The 12,500-nt window shown below is 44.4% G+C and overlaps 1 protein-coding gene and 1 long non-coding RNA gene across 2 annotated transcripts in view; both read right to left on the bottom strand.

Moving 5' to 3' along the window:
* The window catches only part of LOC134458653 (leucine-rich repeat transmembrane neuronal protein 4), a 328,459-nt gene that overhangs the window by 86,703 nt on the left and 229,256 nt on the right, over positions 1-12,500 (bottom strand). The window lies entirely within an intron of this gene.
* Positions 2,119-6,386, bottom strand: LOC134457826 (uncharacterized). Its single transcript, XR_010036496.1, has 2 exons — positions 5,329-6,386; positions 2,119-2,970 (listed from the first exon to the last, which is right to left on the bottom strand). It is a non-coding gene; the product is annotated as an uncharacterized LOC134457826 (long non-coding RNA).

Consider the following 12,500-nt stretch of genomic DNA (forward strand, 5'->3'; position numbering starts at 1 on the left):
TAGGGTGTTACAAGTCCACAGGAAGGAACAAGGAGGTGGCATTTCATTCATTTCCCAAAGAAAAAAAAAGGTATAGTTTCGTTTTGATAGCCTAAGCCTGATGTGCAGATGTCAGATGGGCACAATGATATTTGAGCAACATGATGAGAACATTGTGTGTCAAAAGACATAACTTTGTGTGCTTAACTTCTAATGCGAGCACAACATTTAATTTTCTAGGCCTACCGAGTACCTTTTTTCACTTCTGATTTAGAAATGCATACTGTCGATGATCTGCAAGGAAGGCTGTTTTCAATGTCCAGCACCTCCCACCACAGTTTTAGCATAGCATACGTCACCTAGAAACTATTATTTTGCTCGTATATAATACGCCAACGACGTGCCACATCAAGTGCTATATTAACTAATTGTCTTACCTTAAAAGGATGTGTTGGGTAGGCAGATGATGCCACCGTTATGTCGCCGTAAAACAAAGTTGGATAGCCTGCTAGCGCAACAACCCACTGCATGATGAATCGAGGCGCTGAAATGATCTGACAACTGTGCAGTGGGCTTTGTTTATTCGTGTTATGATGATGCCCACATATGCATCTAACATTTTCCTTTCAAAATTTAACTCAATTAACTTTAAAATCGCCAGACTAAACATATCCACGGCAAAGTATCCAGTCCTTGTCCTATTGAAGTGGAGAAACTCACATAGACTTTCCTCTGACGGAAACTCAATTTCAACAAAAAAGCCAGACCCCTATAATTTGTGTTGTATCTCCCCCTAGTGGCAAAATAGAAAACATGAACCAGCGCAAATGTTAACCAAGGATATCTGTGATATTAAAACACACTACTGTTATTTTCTGCAGGTGTGCAGAATGGATTAATAACATCAGGCGGGAGGACCTATGTGGTTTACAGACCGATGAAATGAAGCATAGGAAAGTATGCAGTGACCATTTCGCCATTTCACAATTTGTGAACCCATTGGACAGGTAGAGACATTGCCATTTCATATTCTGAAAATGACACTTGATACTCTATAAGTTTTCAACATACTGTAAACCCAGATGTTTAGCCTGATTACTTGTGGTAATTTGTATATTGCTGCACTCTGTATTGTGCATGTATTTGTTCTTTCCAGGATGCTGCAGTCATTCACTGTCTAGCCATGCCCCCTGTTCACCAAAGGCCATTCCAGTCCACTAACAAGAGGCCATCCCCCTCAACCTTTAAGAACTTTGCCATGCACTCAACAATTTGTATATTGCTGCACTCTGTATTTTATATCACTGTGTATGCCTCCATCTTTTGGACTTTCATGGACTCATTCTGTTGCAACAGTTGAGATCCTTCCAGAACTGTAAGCTTATTTACATTGTCAGACCCCTTGCCTTTCATTGATGTTGACTGTGCATTGAACTATTGTCATTGTTTGATGACCTCTTTTATTTTTTAATTTCAACCCATATATGTTTGAAAAGTTCTAGACTTTTTCCATGGGATGTCTTCGTATTTGCGGAGTCACCTTATCCTGGTGTCATGTTTTCTGTTGATTGCCATTACCATCCTACATGTGTCTTCAAACCAAATCATATCTCAAATGTATTTATACATACTATATCTAGTTGACTCAAAGTGCTTTGGTGCCCTTGTCCTTGTGTTTGTCCTCACATTTGCCTGGAGTTCACATAATATTGTAAATCCTCCTGGATTTCACTTGTGCTTTAGCATCTTTATTACCTCCTTCGATTTACCCCCCCCCCCCCCAATTCAGTAAAGACAAAATAAATTTGAGTCTTTCCCAGTCTTCATCGCAGTCTGTTCATCTGAGTGGCAAAGCCTTTGTTCATTGTACAAAAAAGTCAATATATGTTCATTTGTGCAACACTAAAGTTTTGATTACACCTTCAACATTTTTTACTCAGACAATTCATAACTGGGCTTACAGTGTGTTTGTAGAAATATAAACATTACAATACTTTGCATTCTGCAGGAAATCTGGCCTACTGCCAATGGCCGTACCCTGGCTAGTAGACTGTCCCAACCCCCCTAAATCTCAAGACACAGTTCGTCCACCACCCCGAAAACGGGTCGCACTTGAAATTGAGACAACAGACTCAGAGATCCTGGATAGTAAGTGATTTAATGGCAAATGGTGGTAACAGATACATTCTGAGTGTTGAACACTGCATAGGTAGTAGTCTGTGCATAAGTCTGTTGTTACAGTTGTCACATTTCTTTTTAGGCACTGATGTACTGGCCAGTGTCAGCAATGACAACACAGTGGAAAAACTGAAAAGAAAAATTGGCTGCTACAAATCAAAGCTGTCAAGGCTAAAGAAAAAGACACCATCTATCAGCAAACAAACATTAAAGAGGGAAATTTCCAAAGTATTGCCAAAACAAGCCGCACAATTTGTCAACGAGCAAATTGATAATGCCAAAAAAAAACCAAGGGCCATTCGGTGGAGCAACTTCATGAAAAGTTGGGCGTTACAGGTTAAGGGTACAGGGCCAAAAGCCTACCGAACCATGAGGAGAATTTTCAAGCTCCCTACAGCCAGGACCCTTTCAAATATCTTGCAGAGAGTAGACATCGGGCCGGGATGGCATGAACCTGTGCTGTATGCACTTAAACATCAAGTGCAGCATATGGAAGAGCGAGATAGGCACGTTGCCATCACATTTGATGAAATTACATTGAAATGTAGCCTAAATTATAACATCTCGAAAGATGAAGTAGAAGGGTATGACGAAGGGGGAAGACCAGCCAACCATGCAGGGGTTTTCATGATCCGTAGTCTAACTGGGAAATGGAAACAACCCATAGGGTACTTCTTGTCATCTGGGACCATGAAGCATGGGGTCTTAAAAACCAAAATCATGGAGGCGGTGGAAAAGGTGCTTGACACTGGCTTCACTCCCATGGTGCTGGTAATGGACCAAGGCAGCAACAACCTGGCAGCCTGTAGAAACCTGGGTATAACAGAAGAAAAACCGTACTTCTTTGTCAAAAGCCAGAAGATTCATTTTTTATTCGACCCCCCCCATTTAATGAAAAACATCAGAAACAATTTGCGAAAATATGGATTTTACATAGGGGACAAATTGGCAGAATGGGGAGACATCACTGAAATGTTTAAAATTGATTCACAAAGACAACACCGAATGGCACCCAAGTTAACCCAACGGCATCTGTCCCTCACTGCCTTTTCAACAATGAGTGTGCCTCTCGCCACTCAGGTAAGCCACAAGTGAAAACTGTCATGCAGGCGTATAACATTCAATTTACAATCTTTATCTATGGTCCTGAAAATGGGATTTTTTTTATTTTTTTATTACAGGTTCTTAGTCATTCTGTTGCGGCTGCACTGCTCACCATGGCAGACATGGGGAAGCTAAGAGAGGGGGCAAAAACGACGGCAGATTTTGTAGCCCACTTTAACCAGATGTTTGACTGCTTTAACAGTAGCACATTGTCCAGCAGCACACCACAAAAGGATGCCTTCAGAGAGACACATATTGATTTTATCAATGAGAGTATTAACTGGCTGGCATCTGTCAGATGTGCCAGTGGCAACAGCTTGAATTGCCTAAATGGTTGGAGGCATAACCTAAGAGCAATCAAGGAAATCTGGGCTGAATTGAAAGGTAGCAGCAATAAGGCATAATTATTCAAATTGAGCTTTGCTAATGCTAATGAGCTTTGTCCACCACTGCATGTTTTCTGCTGTTGGCCAATGTACTGTTTGTCATTTGCATTCACAGAGAAAGGATTTCAGTTTCTATTTACGAGGCACCTCAACCAGGACTGCCTGGAACACTTCTTTGGGGTGATCAGAGCGAAGGGCGGGCACAGGGACAATCCAGACCCTCAGCAATTCCGATTAGACTACAGGCAGGCCGTGCTAGACTATCTAATGACATTTGGGAGAAATACAAATTGCGAACCGGAGGAAATACACCTATTGCTGCAATTGTCCCATTTGTTTGAGGTAGACGAAACACCCTTTCAAAAACAAAAGTGTCACACATGATTAGTATACTGTAAGTCTGTAATCTTTTGCAATGATTTTGTAGAGCTGCACTGAGTCATCGCAGATGGCAACTCCCCATCCATGCACCGCACTGACCATGCCTCACGAGGTACACGAAACACCCTTTCAAAAACAAAAGTGTCACACATGATTAGTATACTGTAAGTCTGTAATCATTTGCAATGATTTTGTAGAGCTGCACTGAGTCATCGCAGATGGCAACTCCCCATCCATGCACCGCACTGACCATGCCTCACGAGGTACACGAAACACCCTTTTCAAAAACAAAAGTGTCACACATGATTAGTATACTGTAAGTCTGTAATCATTTGCAATGATTTTGTAGAGCTGCACTGAGTCATCGCAGATGGCAACTCCCCATCCATGCACCGCACTGACCATGCCTCACGTACAGTCTACTGATGAGGAACCCACATTCCCTGGACTGGACAACACAGAGTTCATGAAGGGGCTGGACGTCATTGAGGGCAATGTGTCAGTGTACCTTGCTGGCTATGTGGCCTTCAGAGCCTCTGCCAAATTTGATTGCAAGAGTTGTGTTACGCTGTGGGAGGCAAACGAGGAGGACAGAGATACACTCAAGGAGAAATACACCTTTTTCAGATATAAGCAGTTCAGGGATGGGTTATTCCCACCAAGTGTTGTATTACAGCGTACAACAGAGCAAATTGAACACATTTTTAGATGCCAATACCCCCACATTTCTAAAGGGAAACATGTCCTGGCACTCTTAAAATCTGCAGTATATCAGAGTGTGAATTTGGATGCTGTTATATGTTCCGCCAGCTGTCTGTCCTGCAAAGAGTTCCTTGTTAATACATACTTATTGATGAGGATAAAATTTCAACTGAAGGTGGGCAATCAGAACGCCAAAGCCATGAAAACAAAGAAATCAAGAAAATTAATGAAATTGACATCGGAATTTTGACCCCCCCCCCCCCCCCACCCACACACACACACACACCTTTTTTACATGATTGGTATTGATTCCAGCCCCTGATCACAGTCAGGAACAATAATGTGGCCCCCAGATTTAAAAAAAAGTTTGGGGACCCCTGGCCTACAGTAGCTTCAGGTTGCAATGAACGACGGGCTGTGCATACTGCTGAAGACACCCAGGTGGAGCAGTGCATGTTATCTTGCTCCGACAACTAATTTTTTAATTATTTTTTTTTTTACAAGGAATGTGTAATCTATATAAACAATGCTAATTAAATAAACATAGCCATCATCAAGTTTATCTCTTCAGCATGCTTTTGACTCTTGATCATTTCACCTCAGTAGAGCTGATTTCAAATGAATGTATGAGTCCCCCTCTCAGCTGGAGATGATGTGCTGCGGGTTGTTCAGCCAGGGTGCCAGGGTAGTGCGTGAGGTGCATGTTCTGCTGTCCCAGGAATCTTGTACAGGTGGCTCTTCACACTAAATCTGCCATATGTGGTGAGGAGTGACACAAAAAAGAAAAAATATGCATTATTGTGTTAAGCTTACATGCAATGTTGACTGAGTTGCTAAAAAACTGCCAAACTTAAGGTATTCTCTGAGTTGCAGAAAAAGTAATGCATTGCTGTAATTAATGCGTTGCTGGTTATGGTTTATCATTTCCTGCCACTGACTTGAATTAAGTATTAGTAATGTATCATTGTTTCCTGCTCGTGCGTGAAAATGCCTTAATCAATGTATAGTAGACATTCAAAACATTTGACTCCCAAGTCAGGTAAAAAACACGTTTCGCCTCACATGCGTTGGCTCCCAAAAAGTTAACTGACATCGGTCATGAAAACACCTAGAAGTACTCTAGGGGCCTACAACAGTCAAATGATATCATGCACATTTCCTGTTCACGTCAGGGTGAACATTAGGAGTGAAAATGGAAGTTTGGAATAAAAACCGGAACAACACAGCAGCAGAACTAACGTTGGTTTAGTGTACTTAGGCACGTATCCTTTTTCTGAAGAACTAGCACTTCTAGAAATTACACATGCCCATCGGACAAAATGTTCGCTGGCTGATGAAAATTTATGAAACTGGCCGGGAGACTAAGGCTAAAATTCCAAACAACGACTGGGAGGAGATGTGTTAACTTCCATTTTATACTTACGAATAAAATAGTTATACTCAACATAGGCCTAATAATTTAACATCATAGACACTTAGCTGTCCATGGAGATATGCTAACGTTAACGGCCGACACACATCACCCACTGTCCAGAAAGATCCATGAATACAACCATAATATTAAATCCATTTGATGACGAATATAAAGATAATGACGAACTTACTGCTAAGTGGATAGTTACTTGTCATATTTATGCAATACAAAAACATTAAGCCACTTGCCTTTTCAGGAAGAGTCAGCGTTGCGTCTAGAAGTTCCCAAAAAGGAACTTTTTTGTAGAGTTGCCGTTTCCAGTCATCACGGGTTTTTTTTTTTAATAAAACGTAGAAATCAACTATTAATCCCGTATCAAATGAATACAATGCGAAATAAGTGAATTTGATGAAAATGTGGTCGACAGAGAAAACAACACACGGTTTCATTCCTCACTCATGTATGAGTCTGAACATTGTGTTATTTACATGGAACGTCCATATCTAACAAAATCAAAATGGCGGCGCGGTGACGCCATAGAGGCAGCTGTTTCCGCTCTCTTCTTCTTTCCTCTCTGGCCAAACTACACAGGCAAGGCAAGGGCAGTGGGGAGAAGACATGTTGGCACACTACATAGACAGGCAAGGCAAGGGCAGTGGGGAGAAGACATGTTGCCATACTACATAGACAGGCAAGGCAAGGCAAGGGCAGTGGGAAGAGGACATGGTGATCTGTTCCACTGTTAACATCCTGCCCCCCAGAGTAAATGGAGAGGAGCTTAACCCCCACCTCTCCCACCTCTCCCATTCCTCACCAGAAATGGAGATCCACCACTTCCTCTTCCTCTTCTCCATCGTCACTACTCTTCTTATCTCCTCTTAGCTGCTATCTCTCTCTCTCTCTCTCTCTCTCTCTCCCCCTCTCTCTCTCTCTGTCTCTCTCTCTCCCTCTCTCGTCTCTCATCCTGTTTTTCACTATTCCTCTACACCATTCTCGCTGCTCCTCTTCTGCTCCCCTCTTTGCTGCTGTTTCCTTTCTCTCTTTTGTCCTGGCCTCCACTACACCTATTACTCCTCTCTCTGTCCTCTCCCTTACTCTCTGCTCTGCTCTTCTGCTCTGCTTTTCTTTCCTTTATGCACTACTAAGGCTTGTGCTCCCTCCATCCTTTCTCTGTCTCCTTTTCACTAGCTTGACCTCTTAACACCAACAAGCCTCCTCCCCTCTCAGCCTTATCACGGTATCTTGTTTGTTCCATCTCTATTTCTCTAGCTCTGGCAAAATCTGTTCCTTTAGTTAAACTGGTGTTTGTCAATCCTCATCTGCTCCTTTTTTAATCAAATATCCATTTCTTCCCTTTCTGACCCTATCTCCTCATTTTTGTCGGTCTCTCCAATCTCTTTGCTCTCTTCTTTCTCCATGTCTTGCTATTCCTCCCTTTCCACCACCCGCCTCTATCTCTTTCTTATCATCACTCTTTCTACTCTCTCTGTCACTTGTCCATTCCTCAACAGTAGTGAATCACACTGCAGAATAATAGCAAGCCATCCGCCTCTGCAGCAGAAGAGGTCAGCACATAGTTGAACCCTCAGGTGTCCATTCATCTAACCACAATTACCGTCTTGCCATCACCATCAAATTCTAAGTATCCTTCATGACTGGAATAATTGCATTTTTTATATATGAAAAAGGGGATCTCCTCTAGAGTCTGCCATTTTGAATTTCTAGAAATCAACAGTTTTAGCTGCCTTACTGTTCTTTGCTCATACTAGTAGGCCTAAATATTTGTTCATTATTTAGTAAATATTCATGAAAATATCAAATTTGACAGTAGACAGACAGTATGGTTGCAATGAGCACCATAGTTGCAATACCTACTCCGGCCACCATCCTACACAGTGCACATTTAAAACTTGAAAATGTACCATGTGCCAAGCACCGTCGTCCTCTTATTCATGCCTATCTTGATCGCTGCCGTCTTCTCTCCTTTCCCGTCTTCTCTCCTCAGTACATTTAGATGTGTAAATTCAACACTTACAGAGTTGTTTTTCACACTTCTGCCTCATGGTACTTCCTACTAAGTGTTGATTTAGCACATCAATTTCTACTGTGAATTTAGCACCTGGTAATACTGTAGCCCTTCTCATTCCTCGCTCTCCTCCTCCTCTCTCTCATCCTCCTCTTCCCTCTCGTCTCTTCCCTCTACTCCTCTTCTCTCTCCCTCCTCCTACTCACCTCTTCTCCTCGCCTCCTCCTCCTCTTCTCTCTTCCTCCTTCTCCTCCTCTCCTCCTCCTACTCTCCTCCTCCTCCTCTTCCCTCTCCTCCCTCGCCTCCTCCTCCTCTTCCCTCTCCTCTTACTCCTCCTCCTCCTCTTCTCCTCCTCCTCCTCTTCCCTCTCCTCCTCCTCTCTCTCCTCCCTTCCCTCTCCTCCTCCCTCTCCACCCTCCTCCTGCTCCTCCTCCTATTCTCTCTCTTCCTCCTCCTCCACTCTCCTCTCCCCCCTCTTCCCTCTACTCCTCCTCTTCCCTCTCCTCCTTTCCTCCTCTTCCCTCGCCTCCTCCTCCTCCTCCTTCTCTCTCCTCCTCCTCTTCCCTCTCCTCCTTCGCCTCCTCCTCCTCTTCCCTCTCCTCCTCCTCCTCTTCTCTCCTCCTCCTCATCCTCCTCCTCTTCCCTCTCCTCCTCCTCTTCCTCCTCCTCCTCCGCTCTCCCCAAAGGGTGCTAATGAGTTCATTACCCTGGAGAGGAACATCGCTAAAAGATCACAGATGTCATCTTCCCCAGACGCCACTAAACCCAGACCTCCTGACAGGGTATCGAATTCATACTCACACACGCACACACCCACACACACACACACACACACACACACACACACACACACACACACACACACACACGCACACACCCACACACCCACACACACACACACACACACACACACACACACACATATACACACACTTGTGATCCGGCACACACACGTACGGACGCATGTATGCACGCACGCACACACGCACACACACACATTCACACATGCACACACATACAGGCACACACACGCATTTACACATGCACACACACACACAAACGCATTCACACACGCACACACACACACACACACTTTCAAAGAATGTAAGATTTCATACACACATGCGCGTTCACTGCACACATACACAAAAACACATTTTTACCAAAAAATAGCACTCCACTGCTTCTATCAGCTGAACTAACAGTCGTGTGCAGTGCAGTGCAGTGCAGTGCAGTGCGTGTGCGTGTGCGTGTGCGTGCGCGTGCGCGCGAGCGCGTGTGTGTGTGCGTGTGCGTGTGCGCACGAGCGTGTGCGTGTGTGTGTGTGTGTGTGTGTGTGTGTAACAAACACAACCACTCGGTTTGTATGTGAGCGTTGACACACAACACTGAATGTACACACACACACACACACACACATACATGCCTCATCCTGATAAAGAGATGACAGACTGATTCTGTTCTGCAGAGGTTTTAATCTGAGACACAGTTGGACAAGCTTGCACATATTCTTCCCCCTGAATGGCTTAACTGAAACCTTACAAGTAGACACACACAGATCGTTCCTGCAAGCAGTGTGGAACACATATACAGACAAAAACATTCACAAATACAGACACACACACACGCACGCACGCACGCATACACGCACGCACGCACACACACACACTACACACACATAGCTAGGTACATTGATATTAAACACAGGAAGGAGGCCAAGACTATGGAGACTGTGTGTGTGTGTGTGTGTGTGTGTGTGTGTGTGTGTGTGTGTGTGTGTGTGTGTGTGTGTGTGTGTGTGTGTGTGTGTGTGTGTGTGTGTGTGTGTGTGTGTGTGTGTGTGTGTGTGTGTGAGTGTGTGTGTCTGTGTCTGTGTGTATATGCTCAAGTGTGTTGGATTGTGTGAGATTCTCAGAAACATCCCATCCCCGTCCCCATCCCCATCCCTCTCGTGTGCGAGCGGGTAGAGAGTATTTACGGCGGTTCAGTCCCAGAGGCGAGACAACCATCAACTGGTCACCGTGGCGCTGCTTGTCAGGGGCCGGTCCACAGATCTACGGCAGCCCCGCGGGGACACACAGAACCCAATCTTAATTCTCCCTGACATTCAAATCGAGGCCTCATGCCTCTTCCTCCTCCTCCTCCTCCACCTCCTTCTCATTGTGCTCCTGAGTGTCCGAGGGGAAGAGAGGAGATGGGGAGCCCGGGGAGCAGTGAATAAAAATATCACCTTAAAGAAGAGATAGAGAGAGATTGGACAGGGGCAGTGGGAAGTGTGAGAGTGGGAGAGAGAGAGATGGAGAGAGATGGAGAGGGGGAGAAATATCAAGAGAGTAAGATTGGATGGCGAGAGCTAGAGAGAATGATGTAGATAGAGAGAAAGTGTGTGTGTGCGTGTGTGTCAGAGAGAGGAAGGGGTTGACAGAGATAACGAGTGGTAGAGATAGAGAAAAGCAGAGAGAGAGAGAGAGAGAGAGAGAGAGAGATACAAAGACGGGGAGAGACAGAGGGAGGGAGATACAGTATAAAGAGAGGGCTATAGAGAGAGAGGAAGGCACTTGTCAGGCTGAGGGAGAGAAAATGAGAGAGAGGGAGAGTGAGACAGATAGAGAGAGAGAAAGAGAGAGAGATAGAGAGAGTGGGACGGATAGAGAGAGAGAGAGAGACAGAGAGAGAGAGAGAGAGGGAGACAGATAGAGAGAGAGATAAAGAGAGAGAGAGGGGGGTCTGCTGAGGAGGAGTCCATGGTGATTTCCAATAGCCCTTTGTCACAGCGCGCGAGCGAGTGTAAAATTCAGCCCTCTCACAAATTGGACAGGGGAATTCAGCCTCTCCAGAGGATGTCTGCATCTCCTCTCCCGGACACACACTCGCACGTGTGTGTGTGTGTGAATATGTGTGTTTGTGTGTGTGTGTGTGTGTGAGTGTGTGTATATGTGTGTGTGTAGGACCGCTGATAGTTTTTCCTGGGCCCAGGTCGAAGACATCTCTGCAAGTCATACAATGTAATGGGGTCCCCATTCTGGGGCCCTCCTTTCTCTGACCCCGGGACAGCTGACCCTTTTGTCCCCCCCTGTCAGTGGGCCTGTGTGTGTGTGTGTGTGTGTGTGTGTGTGTTTGCGCGTGTGTGTGTGTGTGTCTGTGTGTCTGTGTGTCTGTGTGTCTGTGTGCGTGCTTGCATGTGTGTGCGTGCTTGTGCGTGTGTGTGTGTGTGTGTGTGTGTGTGTGTGTGTGTGTGTGTGTGTGTGTGTGTGTGTGTGTGTGTGTGTGTGTGTGTGTGTGTGTGTGTGTGTGTGTGTGTGTGTGTGTGTGTGTGTGTGTGTCCACCATCACCAACACTACCACACACAGGATGACAGCTGCATTGTCAGGCCCACAGATCAGCTCCTATGCCAGTGCCGCTCACAATGCACGCGTGCCTGCACACACACACACACACACACACACGCGCGCGCACGGACGGACGGACAGATGGAGGAACACACATACGCGTACACACACACAGGCATATATTCACTTCACACCTTATATCCATATATTACCTCGCTCTGTCTCTCTCTCTCGCCTTGTATGTACACACACACACACACACACACAAGGCAAGGCAAGGCAAGGCAAGTTTATTTATATAGCGCATTTCATACACAGGTGCAACTCAATGTGCTTCACAAAGTTAACAAATGTAAATGAAAGGAAAACAGGGAAATGAATTAGAGTCAAAAAAACATTTAAAACATTAAGATAAAACATAAGGTAAAAATAATAATAAAATAAAACATAAATAAACATAAAACCTTGAAAAACAATTCTTATTTTACTAATTTACTTCTCGTATTTTACCGTCTTTTCATTCAATAATTTAAGAAAGCATCTGAGAACAGCTTTGTCTTGAGTCTAGATTTAAAGCTATCAATAGTGGGTGCATTTTTTACGTCATCTGGAAGCTGGTTCCAAAGCTTTGAAGCATAGAAGCTAAAGGCTGCCTCTCCACATTTTGTTTTGACTTTTGGAATCACCAGCAAATTCTTCTCCGTTGACCTTAGTGACCTGGCCGGTGCATACAGCTGAAACATATCCAGTAGATATGTGGGTCCCATTCCATTTAATGATTTAAATACAAGTAGCATTGCCTTAAAATCAATTCTGTAGCTTACTGGGAGCCAATGCAGCGATCTTAAAATTGGAGTAATGTGGTCAAACTTCCTTGTCTTTGTAAGAACCCTTGCAGCTGCATTTTGTACCAGTTGAAGCTGTTTAATGGTCTTATTTGGGAGGCCAGTAAACAGACTGTTACAGTAATCGACTTTACTAGAAATGAAGGCATGTATTA

Source organism: Engraulis encrasicolus, chromosome 11, assembly GCF_034702125.1.
Source record: "Engraulis encrasicolus isolate BLACKSEA-1 chromosome 11, IST_EnEncr_1.0, whole genome shotgun sequence".
NCBI classification, from domain to species: Eukaryota; Metazoa; Chordata; class Actinopteri; order Clupeiformes; family Engraulidae; genus Engraulis; species Engraulis encrasicolus.